We start from the raw sequence: 24,026 nt of genomic DNA on the forward strand, positions 1-24,026 counted from the left end.
GTTTGTAGATTAATTGGCTTGGGTTTGTATACTTGGTATAAGTGTAAATTGTTCCTAGTGTGTGTATGCTTGCGTTAATGTGCAGGGATGGCTGGGTGGGCCGAAGGGCCTGTTTCCGCGCAGTATCTCTAAACTAAACTAAAGTCAGTCTTACCAATTTCATGATGTTAAATGTCCCATTAACATGACTTTTGCAATTTAAGTTTGAAGAAGATACATGAAAATGTGCCAATTGCTACTGTTCATCGCACCAGCACTTGCTATCTCGCCTGCACTTACGCTGTGAGCTATATCCGCCTGTTAGATTTGTACTCTGGAACACTGATCCATCAGATTAGCGTGGGAGCCCCTTGTGCTGTGCAAATTGGGCCACAAATGAGGCTCAGCAGGAGCTGTAGAAATAGTTCCTGCAGTACCAGTAGGAGTTCCTTCAGCCACTTCATCACATGCCTCCTGAACACAGGACACAGAGGAGCTACTGTGAGGTTTAACTTACAGGAGCCCACACTAGTAGTCAGGGTTTAAGGCAAAACTTCCACGGTTTGTCAGCACATTGTAAAACTAGTTTCTCAGGAGGGAATGACAAATACAAGTTTTATAATATGCTGACAAAACTTAGAACTGGGGCTGGACCTAATGTCACCGACCTGGGGATCACACTTTGCCTCGGATTCATGTCAGGACTCAGCCAGAGATCCTTTCAATCTGTGCCATGTATGTGCACAAGGTAGGTGGCTGCTGGCTTGTTTGCCTGGTCCAATCATTCAAATCTGGGAACTAAGACATCTCCAGATCACCCTGGAGTCTGTATTAACTACTTCAGAGAGCAGCTGGCGTGTACAACATGAACATCTTTCTCTGGGCACCGCCTATATGATCTCTTTGTGCCACAAATTAGATTTCCAACTGACTGCCGGGAGATGGAGATCCCCTTTTAAAAATGTTGCTGCTGCCACCCTTGAGGCAGCAATGAAAGGAAGATGTTATCAGTAAGAATGTGGGCAACATAATTAGTACAGATGGATTAAATCAGTAATGTTAATGGTGTAATTGTTACACTCCTCTCACCATAGTGCTAAGACTCACTAGGGGCTCAAAGAAACCCATTTGATCTACAGAACAACTCTGAACCATTTATTGGTGACCTGAAGAATCAAATCAAGAGTATTTAATTGTCATATTACCATCCATGGAACAATGACATTGTTACTCGCTGCAGCTTAACAGACTCGTAAATGCAAAAACACACGGAAAAATATATAATAATCAATAATACATTAAATCCTAACCATAATACAAAGTAATCATAATAGAGGAAAACCAAACTTAATGTGCAAATGAGTCTTGAAATAAACCAGAGGCAAAGTGTCAACAACAGCCCATAGAAGTTCACAGTTGCTGAGGTTTGTGTTGTGCAGCATTCAGAAGCCTGATGGTTGTTGGGAAGAAGCTGTTCGCAAAGTCATTGAGTCATACAACACAGAAACAAGCCCTTTGACTTAGGCCAAACTTGCCCATGCCGACCAAAATGCCTAATCTGCACCAGTCCCACCTGTCTGTGTTTGGCCCATATCCCTCAAAATCTTTCCTATCCATGTACCTAGAGCTCCACTGGCAACTCGATACATATACCCACCACCCTCTGTATGAAAAGGTTGCCTCTCAGATTTCTATTAAATCTTTCCCCTCTCTGTGTTCCCTGGTTCTTGATTTCCCTATTCTGGGTAAAAGACTCCATACATTTACCGCATCTATTCTTTGATTCTTTGGTTCATATCTAATTCCCCTGTTCTGAAGCCCGGTGGTCACGGTTTACCTGTATGTTCTTCAGCCCCTTATACAGATCAAGAGCATCATTCAGAATGTAGCATCATCCAGAAAGTTTATTATGTGCTGTTTGCTGCAGTGTAAGGCAGGTTGTAAAATGTGGAAGATTGACACAAGATGCCGGAGTAACTCAGCGGGTCAGGCAGCATCTCTGGAGAAAAGGAATAGGTGATGTCTCGGGTCAGGACCCTTCTTCAGGCTGAGATTCAGGGGAGAGGGAAACTGATGTAGATTCGGGAGGAATAAGTTGCAGAACACAGATCACAATTGGAGAATTCTAAAAAGCAGTTGGAGGAAAATCGCACCCATCGATCTTTGACCAACAGTGCTTCAGTGCGCCCTCGCACCGTAAGCATAGCATCACCCTCTCTTGTCAGTGACGTTTTCAGCAGTAGAGACAATAACTGAAACTGTCACCATTGCCTCATTCGGATCCATTGGTATTTCCAGGCAACTTATGCTCTATTGCATTCACATATTCAACCACACTTTTGTTCTGCAGAACTTGTGTTTCATTTAAAACAATCAACCATTGTTTTTCATACCTGGAATTGAACCACAGTCAAGCGAGTCATGTTTAAACCATGTTTCAAACGGCAAGTGCTTAGTTTAAATATTTTCAATTGCTTTTTTTATGACTTGTAATCACGGTACATTCAGCTGTGCAAAAAATAGTAATGCCAAGCCCACCATGAAAGGCAAGGAGTGAAAAGCCATTGTTTTATTCATAGAGTTAATGCATTTAAATATCAAGTGCAATCATTTTTTCATCAGATTTAAATGCAAGATTGCAAAGGGACATGACTGAACAGGTATCTCTGTGAGTATGCACCTCAGATCCCAGCAGGGCACTGCACTGAACACACAGCCACAACGGGGAACCTTGTTGCAAAGCAGCATGGACTAAATGATGTTTGAAAATGCTCTCATCTAATTGTACCACTTTCATTCACTTAACAATGTACCACTAGGGTTTCTGCTTAGTGGTGGAACATTGGACAATTCCTGGGGGAAATACTCTGATGAAGTTACCAGCAACGGCTTGGAGCGTTCTTCCTATCTATTCATCTAAAATGTCCTTGTGAAAAGATCTATGGGGCTCTTATCATCTCTATCTGTTGCAGAAATAATTTTTTACATGGTTAATGTTTTCATTTATATGATATAGGTACTTCAAATTGAGGCAATATTTTATTCCACCAGCCTATTTTTGGCTCTGAATATCTTCTCCAAGGTACAGCCTGCAGTGCCGATTATCATTTAAAATAGCTAAAAGGGCTGCACACTGTTTTCCTGGTGGCATGAGTCGTTCTTCATTTGCCTCGAACATGTTTAGGACTCCATTTAAAAAACATTTGTGAAATGAAAAGCTCTCTTGCTGTTACACAGAAACTACTCCATTAATAACGTTACCAATTATCCAGTCGTAGTCTTTCTGGCTACAAGAACCCCATGATGTTTCTATACTGTCTACTTAAAATGCGGAATTTTCGCAACAATATCTCTGTTTAATGGCTTTACAGCTTGTCTATTAGTGTTCCCCGTGATTTTTCTCTCTCTTTGCCTCCATTCATGTCATGGTAGATTGAATAAATTTTAATCCTCAATAAAACAGTGACAATAAATTTAGTTACATTTATACATTGTCTTTAAAGTGGCTTGGAATAACTCAGCCATGCTTCTCCTATGGTTAGGTGGCAATTGAAATGTTCTGTTATTTGAGATTAGCACCTCTTAGAGGTCAGAAATTACTCTGAAAGAAAAACACAGAAATGTGGACAGCTGTTGAATGACCAACAATTCCTCAAAAGATTACAATAGTTGTTGTGTGAAGGGGAATGAACAATATAATCTACGTAATCCTGACCAGTTGAGGCGCAAGGATAACCAGCATTACAGCAATAAGAGAGTTCACTTTGTTACATGTACATTTGACCAGCTGTGTCTGGGTTTACACTGTCCTCCTGATTTATTTTACTGTTTGTATGCCTCGTTGTCACCTTCCCTTCAGCCAACAATGATCCATTCTACATTTCCTTGATCACCGTCAGCTTTGATCTGTTGTTGTCACACTTTACCCTTCCACATTTCTAGTTTCCCTCTCCCCTGACTCTCAGTCTGAAGAAGGGTCTCGACACAAAATGTGACCAATTCCTTCTCTCCAGAATTGCTGCCAGTCCCGCAGAGTTACTCCAGCATTTTGGGTTCTATCTTCTGGGTTTATAAACTTTAGTCCATTATTCAGAAGATTATTTTGCTATTCTTTTCCTTTTAATTGCCTCAATCAACATCAAATACGCCCAGTAGAGCCACTGCCTCACAGCACGAGACCTAAGTTCAAGGTTTCAAGGTGAAGGTCAGTTTATTGTCACATGTACCAATTAAGGTACAGTGAAATTCAAATTACCATAAAGCCATAATAAAAAACAGCAACAAGACACATAACTACATAAAAGTTAGCGTAAACATCCACCACAGCGGATTCCCCACATTTCTCACTGGTTCAACCCTGATCTTGGGTGCTGTCTGGGTGGAGTTTGCATGTTCTGCCGACGGTTGCGTGAGATTCCTCCCGTAAACCAAAGCCAGAGAGATTGGAGGTTAATTGGCCTCTGTAAATTGCTCTAGCGTGCAAGTGATGGTAGAATCTGAAGGGAGAAGATGGGTCTGTAGGGGGAATAATATAGGATTAGTATAAATGTGCAGTTGATAATTGCCATGGACTTAATGGACAGAAGGGTCTGTTCCCGTGCTGTATCTCTCTGTGACTCTATGACAGAGCTGTATCTGTTTCACAAATTCTCTTTACTTTGGAGAGTTAATTTCCAAATCTCATCCTGCAAGAGATGTATTACTTTTCTTAACCTCATGGTCAAAGTTCAAGACTAGTAATTTGCTTTAATCTGCCATCCTTTCTCTTCATTGCTTTAATGAGCAGGATAATAAACCTCTTTGATCCTTTTACTCCGCATTGCAAATGAGTTCAGTACCACGAATCCCCCGACATAGTCTGAAATTAAGCTGTTTGAATATTATCTTACAATCAGTTAATCATTTTGTGAGAAATTTCTTTGCTATTTTAACAGGTATTAACACCTTAAAATTTACAAAGTGGCAATTCTACTAAAGTGATGCACAAAGGAACTTTTGGACCTGGAAGCTTTCTTTACATTCCAATTTCGAATGTGCCAGTGGATCAAAATTAGTGTGTTCAGGCTGTTGGACATTTACTTGCTAATGCCACATCAGATTTTAAATTATCTGTTTTGAGTTATAATCAATTATTTCAAAGATATGAGGGAGGATCTCATTGAAACCTACCGAATAGTGAAAGGCCTGGATAGAGTGGATGTGGAGAGGATGTTTCCACTAGTGGGAGAGTCAAGGACCAGAGGTCATAGCCTCAGAATTAAAGGATGTTCCTCTTGGAAGGAGATTATGATGAATTTCTTTAGTCAGAGGGTGGAATCTATGGAATTCATTGCCACAGAAGGTTGTGGAGGTCAAGGAAATTAATATTTTTACGGTGGAGATAGATAGATTCTTGAATCGTTTGGGTGTCAGGGGTTATGGAGAGGAGGCAGGAGATTAGAGTTAGGAGGGAGAGATAGATCAACCATGATTGAATGGAGGAGTAGACTTGATGAGCTGAATGGCTTAATTCTGTTCCTATCACATGAACTTATGGTATAGGTCAGAAACTGGCCGGATTTCTTAGTGACAGTTTCATGACAAAAGACTACAGACTGACATCCACTATAAACCCACTAACTCCCATGGCTATCTGGATTACACTTCTTCCCACCCTGCTTCCTGTAAGGACTCCATCTCCTACTCCAAATGCTTCCATCTACGCCACATCTGCACCCAGGATGAGGTGTTCCACACCAGGGAATCGTACATGTCCTCATTTTTCAGGGAACGGGGGTTCCCCTCTTCTACCATAGATGAGGCTCTCACCAGAGTCTCTTCTCTACCCCGTAACTCAACTCTCACTCCCCATCCCCCCACTCGTAACAAGGGAAGAATCCCCCTTGTCCTCACCTTCCACCCTACCAGCCGTTACATACAACAAATAATCCTCCAACATTTTCGCCACCTCCAACGTGGTCCCACTGCTTGCCACATCTTCCTATCTACTCCCCTGTCTGCTTTCTGCAGAGACCGCTCCCTCCATAACTCCCTGGTTAATTCGTCCTTTCACACCCGAACCACCCTCTCTCGGGGCACTTTCCCTTGCAACCGCAAGAAATGCTACATTTGTCGCTTTACCGCCCCAGTCAAAACTCCATTCAAGGGCCCAAGCAGTCTTTCCAGGTGCAGCAGAGGTTCACCTGCACCTCCTCCAACCCCATCTATTGCATCCGCTGCTCTAGATGTCAGTTGCTCTACATCAGTGAGACCAAGCGATGGCTTGGCGATCGCTTCATCCAACAACTCTGCTCGGTTCACAATAACCAACCTGATCTCCCGGTGGCTCAGCACTTCAACTCCCCCTCCCATTCTGAATCCGCCCTTTCTGGCCTGGGCCTCCTCCATGGCCAGAGTGAGGACTACTGTAAATTGGAGGAGCAGCACTTCATATTTTGCTTGGGCAGTTGGCACCCCAGCGGTATGAACATTGACATCTCTAATTTCAGGTAGTCCTTACTTTCTCCTCCCCTTCTCAGCTTTCCTCCTCTAGCGCCACCTCTTCATTTCTTCCTCCTGCCCCCCCCCCTCCCCCCACCATCCTCACATCAGTCTGAAGAAGGGTTTCGACCCGAAATGTTGCCTATTTCCTTCGCTCCACAGGTGCTGCCTCACCCGCTGAGTTTCTCCAGCATTTTTGTCTATTTTCGATTTTCCAGCATCTGCAGTTCCTTCTTAAACATCATGACAAATGGAGACTTGTTGAGAATGCTAAAGCATCTTCTACAAATTATTTCCTGCTTTATTCATTGAGCTCCATTAACTATGTGTAATTTGTTCATAGTCCTGAAAATGCAAGTAAATATTTAAGTCTTTTAAGTATCCATTCAAATTTTATCTTAGTTAAGAGACAATTTCCATTTTTGTTTGAAGAAGGGTCTTGACCCAAAACGTCACCCATTCCTTCTCTCCAGAGATGCTGCCTTTGCCGCTGAGTTACTCCAGCATTTTGTGTCTACCTTCCATTTTTATTTTCTGTTTTGTCAAAATACACGATAAAGTATTCTGTTCTTCCTGTCATCTTTACATGGAAGTTGATTTAATTTGATAGGATTAATTTGATAATGAATCAGTTTTGGTCAAAAATCCTTGCTGTCCTGTGGAAGTGGAATTGCTATTACATAGTGATGCTATTCTGATACCTGATCGATTGATGAGACCATAACATGAAAGTAGAGACTGCATTTGCTCACCAGAAAGGTTAACACGGTTTATCTATTGCAATCCTCAGTGTCAATGAAAAGACAGAGGGAAATGCATCATAGAGTCAAGGGTTATGAAGTTCAAGCGGTAAACTGGATTTGAAGCCAAAGATAACATCAACCATGATCTTATTGAATGTCAGAGCAGACCTATGGAACTGTATGACTTGCTTCTCATCATATTTCTTATGTTCTCACAGGTTGTTGTATCTTTAGGACTGATGTTTTTCTGACTGAAGAGACTGTTGATGTACTTGAGGCTATGCCAAGCAACCAACAGCTCATACTAGCCAATTTTCAATGGTTCAATAGCTCAAATGTACTTTATTGCCACTGTACAATGAATTTCCTTTTATGTATACAGTTCAGAAAAAATATTACTATCCATGAGCACAATCATATGTAAGTCCAAGTGTATTGGAATAATACACTTAGACAGTACACAAGGGTCACAGTGTTTTGGTGCCATTTTTCATGATTCAAGTCTATAGTTGTAATAAATGATTTTAACTAGGCCATAAAGGCCTGAGTTCTTGCAGCGTTGCAGGGTTGGCCTGGCCAAGCAAAGTTGCTGATGTCTTCTACTGCTGTTCCACTGCTCCGTGCTACCGAAGGCCAAGTCTGATACGCATGCTTGGCCTCTTGGGGCAGCACCCAATCTAATGGGGCCCCAGGCTGCTGCGGGGCCTCCAGTGGCCCATTCCGCCAATGCCTCTGTCCGCTTCCATTGACCCATGGACCGTCGTCCCTCGCCTCACATAGCCACTGGTCAGTCTTCATACCCTGGGGAGTCCCCCGCAGCCAACTCTGTAGTATCCAGAGCGATTTTGTGAACACAGGTAAGGCCCCTATCTGTTACCGGCACCATTGTATCCCTGCGTTAGCCGCTGCTGCCATCTTGAAGTTCATCTGAGCGAATGTGAAAGAGACTGTTACATTCCACATCCCAAAGAAACAGGAGTGGTTAATTGGGCACTGTAAATTGCCATGAGTGTGTAGGTGAGTGGAAGAACATGGGAAGAGTTGAAGAGAATGCGAGGAGAATTAAAAACGTGATTATTGTAGGATTAGTATAAAAGTTATGGTTGATGGTTGGAGCAGGTTCGATGAGCCGAAGAGATTTTCTTTCTGGTCTACATCTCCCTGTTACTCTACAACATAGAAACATAGAAACATAGAAAATAGGTGCAGGAGTAGGCCATTCGGCCCTTCGAGCCTGCACCGCCATTCAATATGATCATGGCTGATCATCCAACTCAGTATCCTGTACCTGCCTTCTCTCCATACCCCCTGATCCCTTTAGCCACAAGGGCCACATCTAACTCCCTCTTAAATATAGCCAATGAACTGGCCTCAACTACCTTCTGCGGGAGAGAATTCCAGAGATTCACCACTCTCTGTGTGAAAAAAGTTTTCCTCATCTCGTCCTAAAAGATTTCCCCCTTATCCTTAAACTGTGACCCCTTGTTCTGGAACCTATTGTATGTCTGAATCAGGTGAGAGTTATATTGATTACTAAATAATCTCACAACCAACAGATCAGATCAAAGCACTGCAGTATTAAGAAGTCTAGTTTAGTTTAGTTTAGTTTAGAAATACAGTGCGGAAACAAGGCCTTTGGCCTACCGAGTCCACACCGACCAGCGATCCTCGTACATTAATGCTTTCATACACACACTAGGGACGATTTACACTTATACCAAGCCAATTAACCTACAAGCTTGCAAGCCTTTGGAGTGTTGGAGGAAACCGAAGATCTCGGAGAAAACCCACGGGGTGACGGGGAGAAAGTACAAACTCCATACACACCACACCGCAGTCAGGATCGAACCCGGGTCTCCAGCGCTGCAAGCACTTTAAGGCAGCAACTCTACTGCTGCGCCACCATGCCGCCCTAGTTGTGAATGGTCATGAAGAATTTAATAGCCGATGGGAGCAGTTGGAACCGTGTCCAGCTACACAGTCATGATTAAAGAGTGAGTAGAGCAGGGGGCAGAGCGCACAGCCTTGAGTTGCTCTTGTGCTGATGGCTATCGAGGAGTAAGTGTTGCAGCCAATTTGTACAGATTGTGTTCTGTTGATGCAGAAGTCGGGGATAATATTGCGGAGGGTTGCACAGAGGCTCAGCTCTGTGAGCTTGGTAACCAGCTTGGAGGAGTTGATGGTGTTGAATGCCAAACTGCAGTCTATGAACAACAGGCATGAGTATTTATTGTCCAAGTGGTCCAATACAGAGTGGAGAGCCAGTGAGATCACATCCTCTGTTAACCTATTGTGATGGTAGGCAAATTGTAGTGGGTCCAGGTTCTTGTTGATGTCGAAGTCGATATGCTCCATAACCAACCTCTCAAAGCACTTCATTACGGATGTTAGTGTCACCAGACGGTAGTAATTGAGGCACATCGCCTTACTCTTCTTGGGTACCACACCTTTCTTGTACCACATCTAGCTGTGCTTTCAAGGCAATTATCATTATCATTGATATTATCACCTTGGGAAAAGATTCTGACTGTCAACTAGGGTTGCCAACTGTCCCGTACTGGCCGGGACATTCCATATAATGGGCTGAATTGGTTTGACTGCCCTTGTCCCGTATATTTGACTGCTACTACTCGGGTCGAGGGGACTATCGGGTCGGAGCACCGCGTCCTGCCCCGCCTCACCCATCCCGATGTAGTGCAGCCCATGGAGTGCGGCAGCAGTGTCTCGCCCGTGCCGGCTGTCCAACCTTCGGACCTTCGCTTACCTCCGACACAACCACCCCTCCTTCTCATGGCCGATCATCGGTTCATGGGTTGGATGGAGTGCTGGACATTGCGTGCAGCAGAACACAAAGCCCAGCCGGCGGGCCAGCTGAGTTTGGGCCCGGGCGCCGGACTTTGCACGCAATGTCCCACGGCCTTGGCCAAAACTCCTCAGCTGGCCCGCCGGCTGGGCTTTGTGTGCAGTCCAGCACCCGGGCCAACTCATCATTCACCCAGCCACGGCTGAGTCGGGCAACGAATTGCCCTGGACTTGGTGACTTGGTTGATGTCTTGTCACTTTCTGTGCATCAGTTGCATGCCTGTTTTGTCGAAAGGTTCAAAATTCAAAATTCGAAGTACAGTTTCTACTGAATGTGTATCGCTTTTGCACTATCGTAAAGTCGAAATATCATAAGTCGAAGCATCGGAAGTTGAGGAGCATCTGTACTCTGTAATCACTAGAGGGCTGGCTTACAGGCAGATCCTAGATCTGATACAACAGCGTGCGTGCATGTTGCATGTGCTGTTGACACCTCGCACGAGTGATTCTCCTGTCATCATGTTAAACCTGGCCAAATTGAAGAGGCTAGGACTTTAAAATGGGGTAAAAGCTTCAGGGCTGCTGGGAGATTTGGTCAATTTGGAATTGCTCTCAGCAGAGCTGGGACAAGCTGTGGAGTGGTGCCAGTGTGTCTAGAGCCTAGATACAAGTTGCAAGAAAAGAAGTTGAACATCTGCAGACCCTGTCAATTAGGTGCAAAATGCGTAGAATGGATTGGATAACTGCAAACCAGACATACACCTTGTAAATATTTGTAAATAATGTTGCTGAGTTCTACTTTGCCGAGTGTTGATTGAATGAGGCATTGAGCCTTGTCTGGATTTCTTGCAGATCAGGATAAATGTTTCTAAGTTGACTTCCTTGAGAAGTGTTGTTTGAATACAATGTATTGAGCTGCTGTATTTGGATTATTAAGAGACCACCCCCATGTGGTTCGGCCGTACGAGGTCCGAGGACCTATACAAGTCCGCTACCACAAGGTCCAGCGTCGATCATCTGGGAGAGCGTTTGGGACTGCATGACCTTCTGGAATGTCTCTGTTTGAGTGAGGCCTAGAGGGTTTGATCAGGCAGATACCAGGATCAAAGCCGCGGTGGGATAGGTACAGTAGTTGAACTGTAATTGCTCTTTGTTAAAACAAAGATTAGTTGTTTCAGTGTTTCTGACTGAAACTAGACTGGGGGGAAACTTAAAAACGAGCAATTTACAATCCAATCACAGGCCCTCTTATGCGCATCAGTTGTACGCTACATTTTGCCAATTCCTGCCAAAACAAAACATTTCAGTAACGTCTGGAGTTGTTCGGTCGGTTTGGCATGTGCAAATATGGATAAACCTGCAACAAAAAAAAAGACTATAGCAAGCAATGGGAAGCAAAAAAGATGTAGGTTAAGCCAGTCAGCGGTGACTCGGCGAAGGCCTTCTGTACTTAATGCAGTCGGGAACTTGTTCCTTATTTTGACCTTTTGTCCCTTATTTGGGAGTGAGAAATTTGGCAACCCTACTCTCAACCCTATCCATGCCTATCATCATTTTATATACCAAGTCTCCCCTCAGCCTCTTACACTTCAGGGGAAACTTGAAGTGCTCAGGTAGGCAACTCAAAACTTCAGGATTGTTATTAAGAAACATCTTGTATAAGAGCAAATGGTTCCTCTTGAAAGGACAGAAAATGGCTGTGGGAAATTGATCAGCAACGTTTTAAAATGTTAACAGTGAACCTTGAACAAGACCGTTCACATCATGCATTATTGGGATTCTTGTCTTCCACTAAGTTCTTCTTTGGAGCCTTCGGTTTGTTGAAATAATAAAACTAGGTGGTGATTGATGTCAGTGCTTTCTATCATTTGCATCTTACATTTTATTACCTCCACTGGCCATTCTACATAGTTGAGCATGAGGTTTAACAGCAGCAAAGTGTATAATGAAGAAGAACCATGGTCTTGGCTGGGCCATGCACTCGATGAGTGCAATATGCTCCCTCGGAGATCCTCACCATCTTTACATTTCCAGCAGATATACCAGAGAAAATTGTGAATGGTCCTTGTCATCCATTTGTCTCGAAACGGAACCTAAAGGCATGGTTAGCAATAGAAATAGAAAACAAATTAATCTTTCTGTCGGAGACTTTATGTATTGAGGGTGAATTAGATCTGGTCTAGAGGGCTTGAAAGCAGGCAAATAATTCACCAAAAGTGCAAACAGAGCATCAGATTTTATGATGCTGCCCAGTTTACAGACTAATATTGTTTTATGATCGATACGATTGATAGAACTTTATTTATCTCAGGAGGGAAGTTATCTTCTGCACCTGACCACCCGTGTTCTTTATCGGATACACTTTTTTTGTGAGTCTTTTTACTGTCACTGGCGTATTGCAGCAGTTCTTAATTTTGAGAAAGATGATACGTCACACAGTGATTTGTCACCCAGCCTCCTATTACTCGTGTTTTTTTTTCTTTCCTCCAACGACTCAATATGATGGCTTCAATTCTTGTGATGACCGGCTGCAATACAGTTGTGTCTGGTGCAATCATCCACCCCATCGCTCTAACCTGGCATCATGGTGCGAATCCGCTCAGCTTCCCACCGGGACTTCTCGCCACTATCTTCACCTTCGCTGCAATGTCTTCGTGTCTTACTTAACGGAGGCCGTGGACACCTCATCACTTAACACCGCAATTTCTTGCAAAACTCCCCCCACCCTCCCCGCTGTCATGTTTACTTTTTGTTTTAATTTTTCACAGGAAACATCTTCTTTTGCTGACACCCATTTGCCATCATGCCCTTCGTTCCTTATAGGCCATTCTCACGTTACGAGCTGACACAAGAGGTAACCCGAGTTAAACCTCGTGGTAATAACGTACGATTAACGTAGGCATTCGTGGACGCAACGTAGTGCATCGTGGCGCTAACGGCAGGTTCTCGTGTAACTTGTCTACTCTTGCAAAAAATCAAACATGTTTGAAATTTTCCACGAGTCAATTTTACTCTTGTGGTTAATAATTGAAACATTTTAACTCGATTTAAGAACGTAGTGGCCCGTGCGTTTACCTTAGTGTATCGTGAGTCTACCGTGGGAACTCTTTAACTCAGCAGGCAGGCAGCAGCAGATTGTCGCTCCCTTCAGTTTCCCAGCGACAGTCACCTGCCACGCGAGGGAGATCATGCACTGTTGTAGGTCTCCTTTGCACGTCGGTGTTTCTGTCTTTCTCCACTCATTGTTGGCCCCCATCTGTCACTACCCCCCACCTACACCCCTCTGCTTCCCGGCCATGTGTGTGACCCCTTCCCTCCCCTCCCCAGCTCCCCGCCCATTGCACCGGCGCGGGGGATTTGCACTGTCTTCACGTCGGCGATGCCAGCAGGTCCGTGCCAGTCACCGGAGACGTCAGGACCAATGGGACATCGATCCCCAGGCCCACCAGGCCCACCAGGCCCACTGCAAGCACGGAGAACCCAGAGACCCACAGCCAACAGCAACTCCAGCCCAGCCCCGCTCCAACTCCAGAGGACCCCGGGTTGCGGATGAGGGGGCGCAGCTCGGGCTGTGGGCGAACTGCCACTTGTCGCCGTAGCGGCCCATCGGGGAGCAGATTCCTCTGGAGTTGGAGGGGGAGGGGGGTATTGTGCTGTTTGATTGCCCCCTGCTATCCCAGGGACAGGGAGACACAGTGGCTTTTGAGACTGGTGGGCAATCACTTCCAAAGTTCTGCCCACACAGTCAGTACATCTCTCCTACACTTGTCTCCCGCACTAAGATCACCCCGCAGAGAATGATCCCAGCCTAACCCAAGAGCCATGTCACCCCAGAAAGAGTAATGACGCCCCCCCCCAACCTCTCTCCATCTCAACTCACGCCTGAGCACCAAAGGAACTCAGGAGGCGAACCTTGAGCTCCGTCTCACAACAATCTGATGTGCACATCCGTCCACATTCAAAGATTTAATCTCCCGTCTCCCCGCAGTGTGTAGACATGGCAGTAAATTCAAATAAAACATATCAAACCTGTGTGTTTCAAACAAATCATAAGTATAACTGCTCTGGCACTGGATGGTGCGCATTTTCCCTTTGTAGGTCACATCAATAGATGCGGCCGCTCTGAATTATATCTTTAAAATAAAGCCACATGATGGAGAGGTCTTCTTTAACACTGTTGCTTATTAAAACATAACACTGTTGCTTATTAAAACAAAACTTCAATCAGGTTTGGCTCAAGAGTAACTAGGGAGACGAACTGGGAACATCGCAGAAATGACAAGTAAACGGGAAACTGCCGTCTACCCGTGGGAACTCGGTTAACCTCTTGATCTTTCACTTGTTATATCGTGCTCAACCACGACCCCTTCACTCGGGTTACCTCTTGCGTCAGCTCGTAACGTGAGAATGGCCTATTAACCATATAACAATTACAGCACGGAAACAGGCCATCTCGGCCCTACAAGTCCGTGCCGAACAACTTTTTACCCTTAGTCCCACCTGCCTGCACTCATACCATAACCCTCCATTCCCTTCCCATCCACATGCCCATCCAACTTATTTTCAAATGATACCAACGAACCTGCCTCCACCACCTCCACTGGAAGCCCACTCCACACCGCCACCACTCCCTGAGCAAAGAAGTTCCCCCTCATGTTACCCCCAAACTTCTGTCCCTCAATTCTGAAGTCATGTCCTCTTGTTTGAATCTTCCCCACTCTCAAAGGGAAAAGCTGGTCCACATCAACTCTGTCTATCCCTCTCATCATTTTAAAGACCTCTATCAAGTCCCCCCTCAACCCTCCGCGCTCCAGAGAATAAAGACCTAACTTATTCAACCCTTCTCTGTAACTTAGTTGTTGGAACCCAGGCAACATTCAGGTAAATCTCCTCTGTACTCTCTCTACCTTGCCGACATCCCTCCTACAATTGGGCGACCAAAATTGTACACCATACTCCAGATTTGGTCTCACCAATGCCCTGTACAATTTTAACATTACATCCCAGCTTCTATACTCAATGCTCTGATTTATAAAGGCTAGCATACCACCCTATCTACATGAGACTCCACCTTCAAGGAACCACGCACGGTTATTCCCAGACCCCTCTGTTCAACTGTATTCTTCAATTCCCTACCATTTACCATGTACGTCCTACCTTGATTTGTCCTGCCAAGGTGTAGCACCTCACATTTATCAGCATTAAACTCCATCTGCCATCTTTCAGCCCATTCTTCCAACTGGCATAAATCTCTCTGTAGACTTTGAAAATCTACTTCATTATCCACACCACCTATCTTAGTATCATCTGCATACTTACTAATCCAATTTACCACACCTTCATCCAGATCATTGATGTACATGACAAACAACAGTGGACCCAACACAGATCCCTGAGGCACCCCACTAGTCACCTGCCTCCAATCCGACAAACAACCATCCACCATTACCCTCTGGCTTCTCCCATTCAGCCACTGTTGAATCCATCTTGCTACTCCTGCATTTATACCCAACAGTTGAACCTTCTTAACCAACCTCCCATGAGGAACCTTGTCAAAGGCCTTACTAAAGTCCATATAGACAACATCCACTGCTTTACCCTCGTCAATTTCCCGTGAGAGGTTCTTACAATAACCTGTCCACCGCCCTCCTAGGAGGCTTCACGGTGTTTTCATTTGTTTAAGTATCGCCCCTCCTTGACAGAGCTGCCACTATGCACAGCTGGAACGTGTGCGCATTTTTTTGGTTCTCTCTCTTATAATAATTCACGGCAAAGTCTCCTTTGTTGGAAATGTCTCTTATGAAAGCCTTTAATGTCTCATAACAAATGTCTGATCCTTCTGAGCGGCCCTTGCCAGCATTTCCTTCAATGAGCGGGGCTGACAGCGCCATAATGATGCCAGTTCCCTTCCTGAGGACGGATTACCATGCCTAAAGCTCCCATTTGTCACAGCCCTTGGTGCCAAGCTGCCCACATTATTTGACCATTAGCCGCACTGTTGTTATATCTCTGTGTAATGTACAAGCAACGCGCCCTCCTGCAGAACCAGCGCCGTCCGGCCTTTTCCCTTCAACACGATCATTCACTTGTCTCCCTTTTTTGTCACCACGTCTTTATTTCTTCCAGGGATTTGTTGTCGCGTCATTTGATCTGATTTACAGCTATTTTCATGTACCAATTTCAGCCCGTTTGAGGTGTGTTTCGTTTAACCCTCCCCCCCTCCTGTCAATGTAATACTATGCACGAAGCGTTCACGCTCACAATATTTTCAATCGGTGTTTTAATTTCACCCAGTGCCTCGGCGGCATCACACTTGTGGACGTTACATTAGCTAATAACGCATTTGGTTCACCCACTGAATTACTGCACTACCTGGATCTCGGGTGGGGTGGGGGGTAGAGGCATGTTCCCATTCCCATCCCAACAGCTTCGCGGCACACTCTCGGTTTTCACCAAACGTCCCCGATCCTTCCTGGCAACAAAGGAATGTTGACACTTTAACTTCCCGCAGAACATCATTGTCACTGCTGCTTGACAGCCGTGGTTTGTATTTTCGCTGATACCTTGTTAGTACTCTTCCAGGGATGATAAAACTATTGAATAGTGCACCAATCTGAATACCATCACCATTCACTACTGAAGCCAGTCACGGCAGGCGAAGGTTTTGCTCAAACGCAAAGGACATATTTGCTTGGATTGGCTCTATTACTTCAAAATGTTTATCCTACTGGTCCTTAAACGTCCCGCTGCTACCTTGTATTTTCCCAGATTCAGCAATCTTGGGGGAAAAGGACGATACTTTTATTTTGAAGATAGACACAAAGCTGGAATAACTCAGCGGGCCAGACAGCATCTCTGGAGAAAAGGAATAGGCGACGTTTCGAGTCGAGACCTACGTTTATTTTTGTTGTTTTGAGGAACTATTGGTTGGTTTCATCCCCTGCATCGAATGCCCCTTATTGCTCCTGTCATGGATGCCTTATGAGAAAGGAGCCCAACTGCCCTCACCCCTCACTCCTCACAGTGCACTTGCTGTGCATTGCCTTACATGGCTGTCACCCCCCTCCCTCTGGTAGTGTTGTGAAACACCAGCCTCTGTCATTGTGCAACACATCATGATGTGAATCAGTGTTCCATTATTCTGTTTTGCCAAGCGTCAGAAAACCAATCTACTGCACTGCTGGCCTGCCCTGCTGTCTGTTGGTTGAGGAAATTATCTACCCTCATGCTTCAGGATTACAAAGAAAAATCAATACTTCCATGATAGATGTTGATAAATGCACCCGAGGAGAGCGCATTGATGTGTGGTGATGTCATGTCACCTTACTAATTCTTTCCCCTGAATTGTCCACTTTTCATTCTTTGTTCATTCCCATTTTCTTTCACGGGATTCATTTTGAGCACATTCTAGTCATTGGTCATGATTAAGGGCACCCTTTGCTTCTGTTTATTTTATTTTTTTATTTAACCTTTATTTAACCAGGAGAAGTCTCATTGAGATTAAAAATCTCTTTTACAAGAGAGTCCTGGCCAGATGTTTATTGTCATTGCATAATAAGGTCTCTCTCTATTTATTTTGGTCAGAGAGTGGTGAAGACACCCTTAACTTCATGGCCCCAAATGTAACTCCTCTAAGAGGTTGGCAGGTAAGTTTTAACACTGCAGAATGTTGATACAATACAATACGATCGAACTTTATTTATCCCTGGAGGGAAATTGATCTGCCAACAGTCATAAAACAACACAAAAACATTAAATCAAAATGACGAGTGGAAAGGCTTGAGGGATGTGCAAAGATTGAGGGGGGGTGGGAGAGTCCGTCTCAGTCTTAGTCTACCCCACAACAGAAGGGGGAGGAGTTGTAAAGTTTGACAACCACAGGGAAGGAGATCGTACTGAGGCTGGAGGAATAAAATATATTTATGTAATTGTTTGTATTGTGTGCTTTCTGAGGTAAGTGCTCCCAAGGTGGCCTTTTACTTTTGTGATTGCATTGTTTTTGCTTTAAAAGAAGAGACAATATTAAGGAAAAAAAGTATAAATGGATCCTTCAGCACAATAAGTTTCCGGATCTATTCTGTCACTTGTGCTGCTTGGGACTTGGGGATTGATTGAGTTCTCTCCCAGCACTGCTGCCGGAAGAGGACTACATTTGGAATTATTTTTGGATTATATAATAGGAATTGATAGAACTAGATGAGGAATACCAGTACTATCCATTTTCTTCGTTGAGCCATTTCTTTGGCCGGTCATTTCAATCTATGAATTCACCCTGCCGGAAAGTTTATTTTATGAATGAATGAATGAATACGTTTATTGTCATTGCACAATACTGTGCAACGAAATTCCATTGCATCTCCTCCGGTTAAAAAATACAAACACGACAACCATTGACACATATGTACACTTATTAGTAAAAATAATAAATAAGTATTTAAAAAGAATTTTAAAAGAATGTTGCATTTCTTGGAATTACATTTTGCTTCCCCAGTGTTCTCTGTTGGAATTAAGTTATTTTATCGCACATGGGTAGAAACTATTTTTCAGTCTACCGGTGCGAGCCTTCAGAGACCTGAATCGCCTCCCAGAGGGTAGCAGAGTGAAAAGGTGGTTGGCAGGGTGGGATGTGTCCTGCTTGATGTTTGTGGCCCGGCACAAGCATCGGGCCCTATATATATCATCCAAGGAGGGCAGTTGAGTGTTTGTAATGCTCTGTGCAGTTTTTATAACTCTCTGCAGCGCCCTCCTCTCAGCCACAGTGCAGCTTGCAAACCACACCAGGATGACATAGGAGAGGATACTTTCCACCGCGCATTGGTAGAAGGACAGCAGCAGTGGCTGTGAGACGTTTGCTCTCCGCAGAGACCTCAGGAAATACAGCCGCTGCTGTGACTTCTTCACGAGAGTGACGGTGCTCATTTGCCATTTGAGGGAGATGTTTATTCCCAGGAACTTAAAGCCAGTGACGCTCTCCACCATGTCTCCTTTGATGTATAAAGGAGCAGGTTCCTCTCTCCTCTTCCTCCTGAAGTCAACGACCAGTTCTTTTGTCTTTGATGGGTTGAGTACCAGGTTGTTTTTGGTACACCTGACAGTCAGTTTTCGGACTTCATCTCTGTAGGCAGACTCGTCATTGTTGTTTATCAGTCCCACCACAGTCGTGTCGTCCGCAAACTTGATGATCATGTTTGTACTGTGTGTTGGTGTGCAGTCATAAGTGTATATTGTATACAAGATGGGACTCAGCACACAACCTTGTGGCGCTCCTGTGCTGAGCGTCAGGACTGGGGAGTAATTGGACCCCATCGTGACAGTCTGTGGGCGGTCTGTTAGGAAGTCCTTAATCCATCTGCATGTGTTTGCATTAACACCCAGATCAGACAGTGCAGAATGTAGAGCTATGTTGATGGCATCCTCCGTTGACCTATTAGCTCTATATGCAAACTGATGCTGATCCAGGGTGGATGGGAGTGAGGACTTAATGTGGGCCAGGACCAGCCGTTCAAAACACTTCATCACTGTTGAAGTGAGAGCAACAGGTCTATAGTCATTCAAGCTGGTAATAGATGTTTTTATGGGTACAGGCACGATAGTAGCAGTCTTGAAGCATTTAGGGACAGTGCACGTTGACAGAGAGAAGTTAAAGATGTCGCTAAAAACCTCCGCTAACTGGTCTGCACAGTCCCGCAATACTCTCCCTGGGATGCCATCTGGGCCAGCAGCCTTCCTGGGGTTGACCCTGCGGAGTGCTCTTCTGACATCCTCCGTACTCACAGTGAGTGCCAGGTCGTCAGTGCTGGGTGCGGCTGCAGGTGCAGGCTCCGCCTCATTCAGCTCAAAACGGGCGAAAAAGTGGTTGAGCTCCTCAGCTAGCGAGTTGTTACTGCTGCCGATGGTCGGCCCCCCCTTGCCCTTGTAGTTGGTAAGTTGCTGAATGCCCTGCCAGACACAATATTTACACAATATTTATTTTGTTTAGACCGGACCCAAGCCTCCAGAAATAGTTTGCTTTTCAGGAAATACACCCTGGTGTTTTGACTTAATCTCCAAACCTTCATACCTTCATAGTGTGAAGAAGGGTTTCGGCTCGAAACGTTGCCTCTTTCCTTCGCTCCATAGATGCTGCTGCACCCGCTGAGTTTCTCCAGCATTTTTATGTACCTTCATTTATTATTATTTCCATCGAGGCTTTCTCCCAATTTTTGGGTGTTAAATCCATAATATTTTTAATTGGCAGAATTTTAAAATTAATATTAAAAATGACATGAGCACACTGGATGATGATTTTTAAAAAGTTATCATTGTGCAATATTAACCAGGCATTAATTGTGATTGTCTAAATATGTGGGTCTCCATTGTAGCAGCACTTGCCCTTCTTTGAACTCTCACTTACCATATGTATATACTTTTAAGGATTCCACCACCATTTAGTTTAGTTTGGAGATACAGGTCCTTCGGCCAACCAAATCCGCACTGACCAGCGATCACCGCACATTAACACTACCATATACACACGAGGGACAATTTTATATTTATACCAAGCCAATTAACCTACAAACCTGTACATCTTGGAGGGTGGGAGGAAACCAAAGATCTCGGAGAAAGCCCACGCAGGTCACAGTTGTCATGATCAAACCCGGGTCTGTTAACTAGGTGAAGGTGCAGTGTTTTAGTTTCTCATAGGATATATATACTCTTGTAATGTGCATCTTTATATACTTGCAGAGCTTGACATATATGTAGAACATTTCTAGAATACTAGCATGCAACAAAAGCTTCTCACTGTACCTCAGTACATGTGACAATAAACTGAGCTGAAACTGAAGCATAAATGTCAGCATGTTCCAGAGCTGATTCACTGTGTGAAGGACTTTCGGACATTGCTATGAGATGTGATAAGTCATGTAGCAAATTAATATCTTTTTGACGTCTTGTACTTCATGCGTATGTTTTATAATTTTCCTCTTGGATGCTTAACAGTTAATGAAAGGAATTATGCCAGTGAAGTATACGAACTACAGGATGATAATATAGGTTTAATCAGAGCCAAAAGGAAATGTATGACAGGCAAATGGATTCAAGGGAGTCTCCAGCAGATGACACAAAAATCGATGGTATTGTAGACATTGAAGATGGTTATCAGGATTTGCAGTGGGTTCTTGATCAAATGGATAAGCGGGCTGACGGAAATCTAATGAGGTTTAATTCAAATAAGTCTGAGGTGTTGTAATTTGTAAAGTCAAACCAGGACAGGATATTCACAGTGAATGGTAGGGCCCTGGGGAGTGTTGTAGGGATCCAGGAATATGAGCACATTGCCCCACGGAAGTGGTGTTGCTAAAAGAAAGGGCAGTGAAGATGGCTTTTGGTTTCATCTCTCCCCTCCCTCCCTCTAACCACCCTCTTGTCCCCCTCTTCTGCCACTAAAAGTCAGTTAACTAGTTGCACAGTTTGCAACTATCCATCCCTCTTGGGGTCACACCTGTCTCCAGCCAATAGTCACCCTATCACTGAACATCCTTGAATGAGGTCACTTGTTGCAGCCCCCGATTTGTCCAGTTCTTTCTTTGCTTACAGGTTTCTCCCCAAATCTCCCTACTACAATCACCCTGAAGAATGGTCCTATCCAATATCCAATGGTCCTATCAACATCACCAATCCATTATCTCCAGAGATGCTGCCTAACCCTTTGAGTTACTCCAGCATGTTGTGTCTATCTTTGGTATAAACCAACATCTACAGTTCCTTTCTATTAAATTATCATCAAAGTACTCTGTGGCTATTTAATAATAAATTCCTGCATTTTCTCTTTTACTGGTATCACACTACCTATAGGCTGAGGGTGCGTGATGGACTGATGGGATGTGTCCTTGAGGTACCTCCCATTTAGCAGCCAGGACCTGGCCATTCTGATGTTTGAAAGGTACAACATTATGGATGTGTGAGTGAAGAAGGCAAGTTGAAGGGACATGAGTAAACTATTGGTCATAGATCAAGTCATTGGGTGACCAGCCAGAGGGATAATGGGGGTACACAGGGTATGCGATATTCCCCTGCAGAAAATCTTCAGGGGCGGCATGGTGGCACAGTGGTAGAATTGCTGCCTTACAGCACCAGAGACCCTGGATTGATCCTGACTCCGGATGTTTGTCTGTACGGAGCTTGTACGTTCTCCCCGTGACCTGCGTGGGTTTTCTCTGGGTGCACCGGTTTCCTCCCACACTCCAAAGGTGTACAGGTCTGTAAGCTAATTAGCAGTAGAAATGTAAATTGTCCCTAGTGTGTGTGGGGTAGTATTAGTGTGCGGGGATCGCTGGTCGGTGCGGACTCGGTGGGCCGAATGGCCTGTTTCCGTGTTGTATCTCTAAACTAAACTACCCTAATAACACCTACACCACTTTGGATACTGTTGGATGGATGGCCTTTGAAAGGAGGGCAGCAGCTAAAACAGCCAGGTCTGATGTACCACCACGGTTGGCTCTGATGCACAACAGGAAAAGGTGGAGACAGGGAGAACTACAGTGAAAGAAGACCCAATAATTAGGGGAAAAGACATGAGATTCTGTGCCACAGTTGAGATTCCAGGAAGGTATGTTGCCTCCCAATTGTCAGAGTCAAGGATGTTTCTGAGTGAGTGCAGAAAGCTCTCAAGAGGGATGGTGAGCAGCCAGAGGACTTTCTATATATCAGTAGCTATGGCATTAGTAGAAAAAAGAATGACGTCCAGCAGAGGGAAGATCAGATGGAAAGCAGGACCTCAAGGGTAGTAATTTATAGATTACATCCAGTGCCATGTACCAGCTAGAGTAGGAAGAGCAGGATTCGACAGATGAATGCTTGGCTCAGGCATTGATGCAGGGGGTAGATCTTCAGGCTCTTGGATAACTTGATTAGTGAGGGTATCAGGTGTTATGGGGAGAAAGCAGGAGAATGGAGTTGAGAGGAAAAGATAGATCAGCCATGATCAAATGGGGAGTAGGCTTGATGGGCCCAATCACCTAATTCTGCTCCTATAACTTATTAACTTATTGGGATCTCCTCTGGGACAGAGATTACTTGTAGTGGGATCTCCTCTGGGACCGAGATGACTTGTAGAAGAGAGACGGGTTGCACCTGAACTGGAGTATAACCAATATCCTGGCAGGTAGATTTGCTAGTGCTACTTGGGAAGTTTAAACTAGTCTGGCTGAGGGGTGAGACACAAAGCATCAGTGGGGTTCAATGGTTACATATGGCAAAGAATACATGTTTTAATTGATGATAAGAACATGAATGTTTGAAGGTTCATTCAAGTGAAAAGTAAATATGAAATAGCTACCATTATGTCTCTTGAATCTGAGGAACAAACTATGATTGTTCACCTTAGCTCTGCCTTAAAGCTTTTATAAACATCTGTAAAGTCATCCCTCAGCTCTGTGCTCCCCAGAGAAAAATGTCCTAGTTGATCCAGCCTGCCTTATAACTCAAACCCTTCAAGACCAGTAACATCTTTGTAAAGCTTTTTGCAGCCTTGCATAGCTGTAACATGACACCTCTATTCCTGTACCAAATACCCTGACAAATGAAGGCAATAACACCAGACACCTTCTTCGTCACATCATCTACCCATGTTGTCACTTTCAAGGAACATTCACGATCTTACTGACCACACAACCTACATTCTCATACAAAATGTCAATATAAATAATGAACAACATTGGATCCAGGGATCGATCCCTCTGGCACACCACTTGTTACAGGTATCCAGTCTGAAAAACAACCCTCCACACTATCTTCTGCCCCATGCCTTCAAGCTAATTTTCTATACAATTGGCTAGCTTGCCCTCAATCCCAAGTGATCTAACTTTCCAAAGCATGAGAGGAATAGATTGGGTAGATGCACAGAGTTTCTTGCCCAGAGTAGGAGAATCGAGGACCAGAGGACAAAGGTTTAAGTTGAAGTGGAAAAGATTTAATAGGCATCTGAGGGGTAACTTTGTCACACAAATGGTGGTGGGTGTATGCCAGAGGAGGTAGTTGACG

The sequence above is a fragment of the Amblyraja radiata genome, chromosome 21, assembly GCF_010909765.2.
Source record: "Amblyraja radiata isolate CabotCenter1 chromosome 21, sAmbRad1.1.pri, whole genome shotgun sequence".
In the NCBI taxonomy this organism is placed as follows: Eukaryota; Metazoa; Chordata; class Chondrichthyes; order Rajiformes; family Rajidae; genus Amblyraja; species Amblyraja radiata.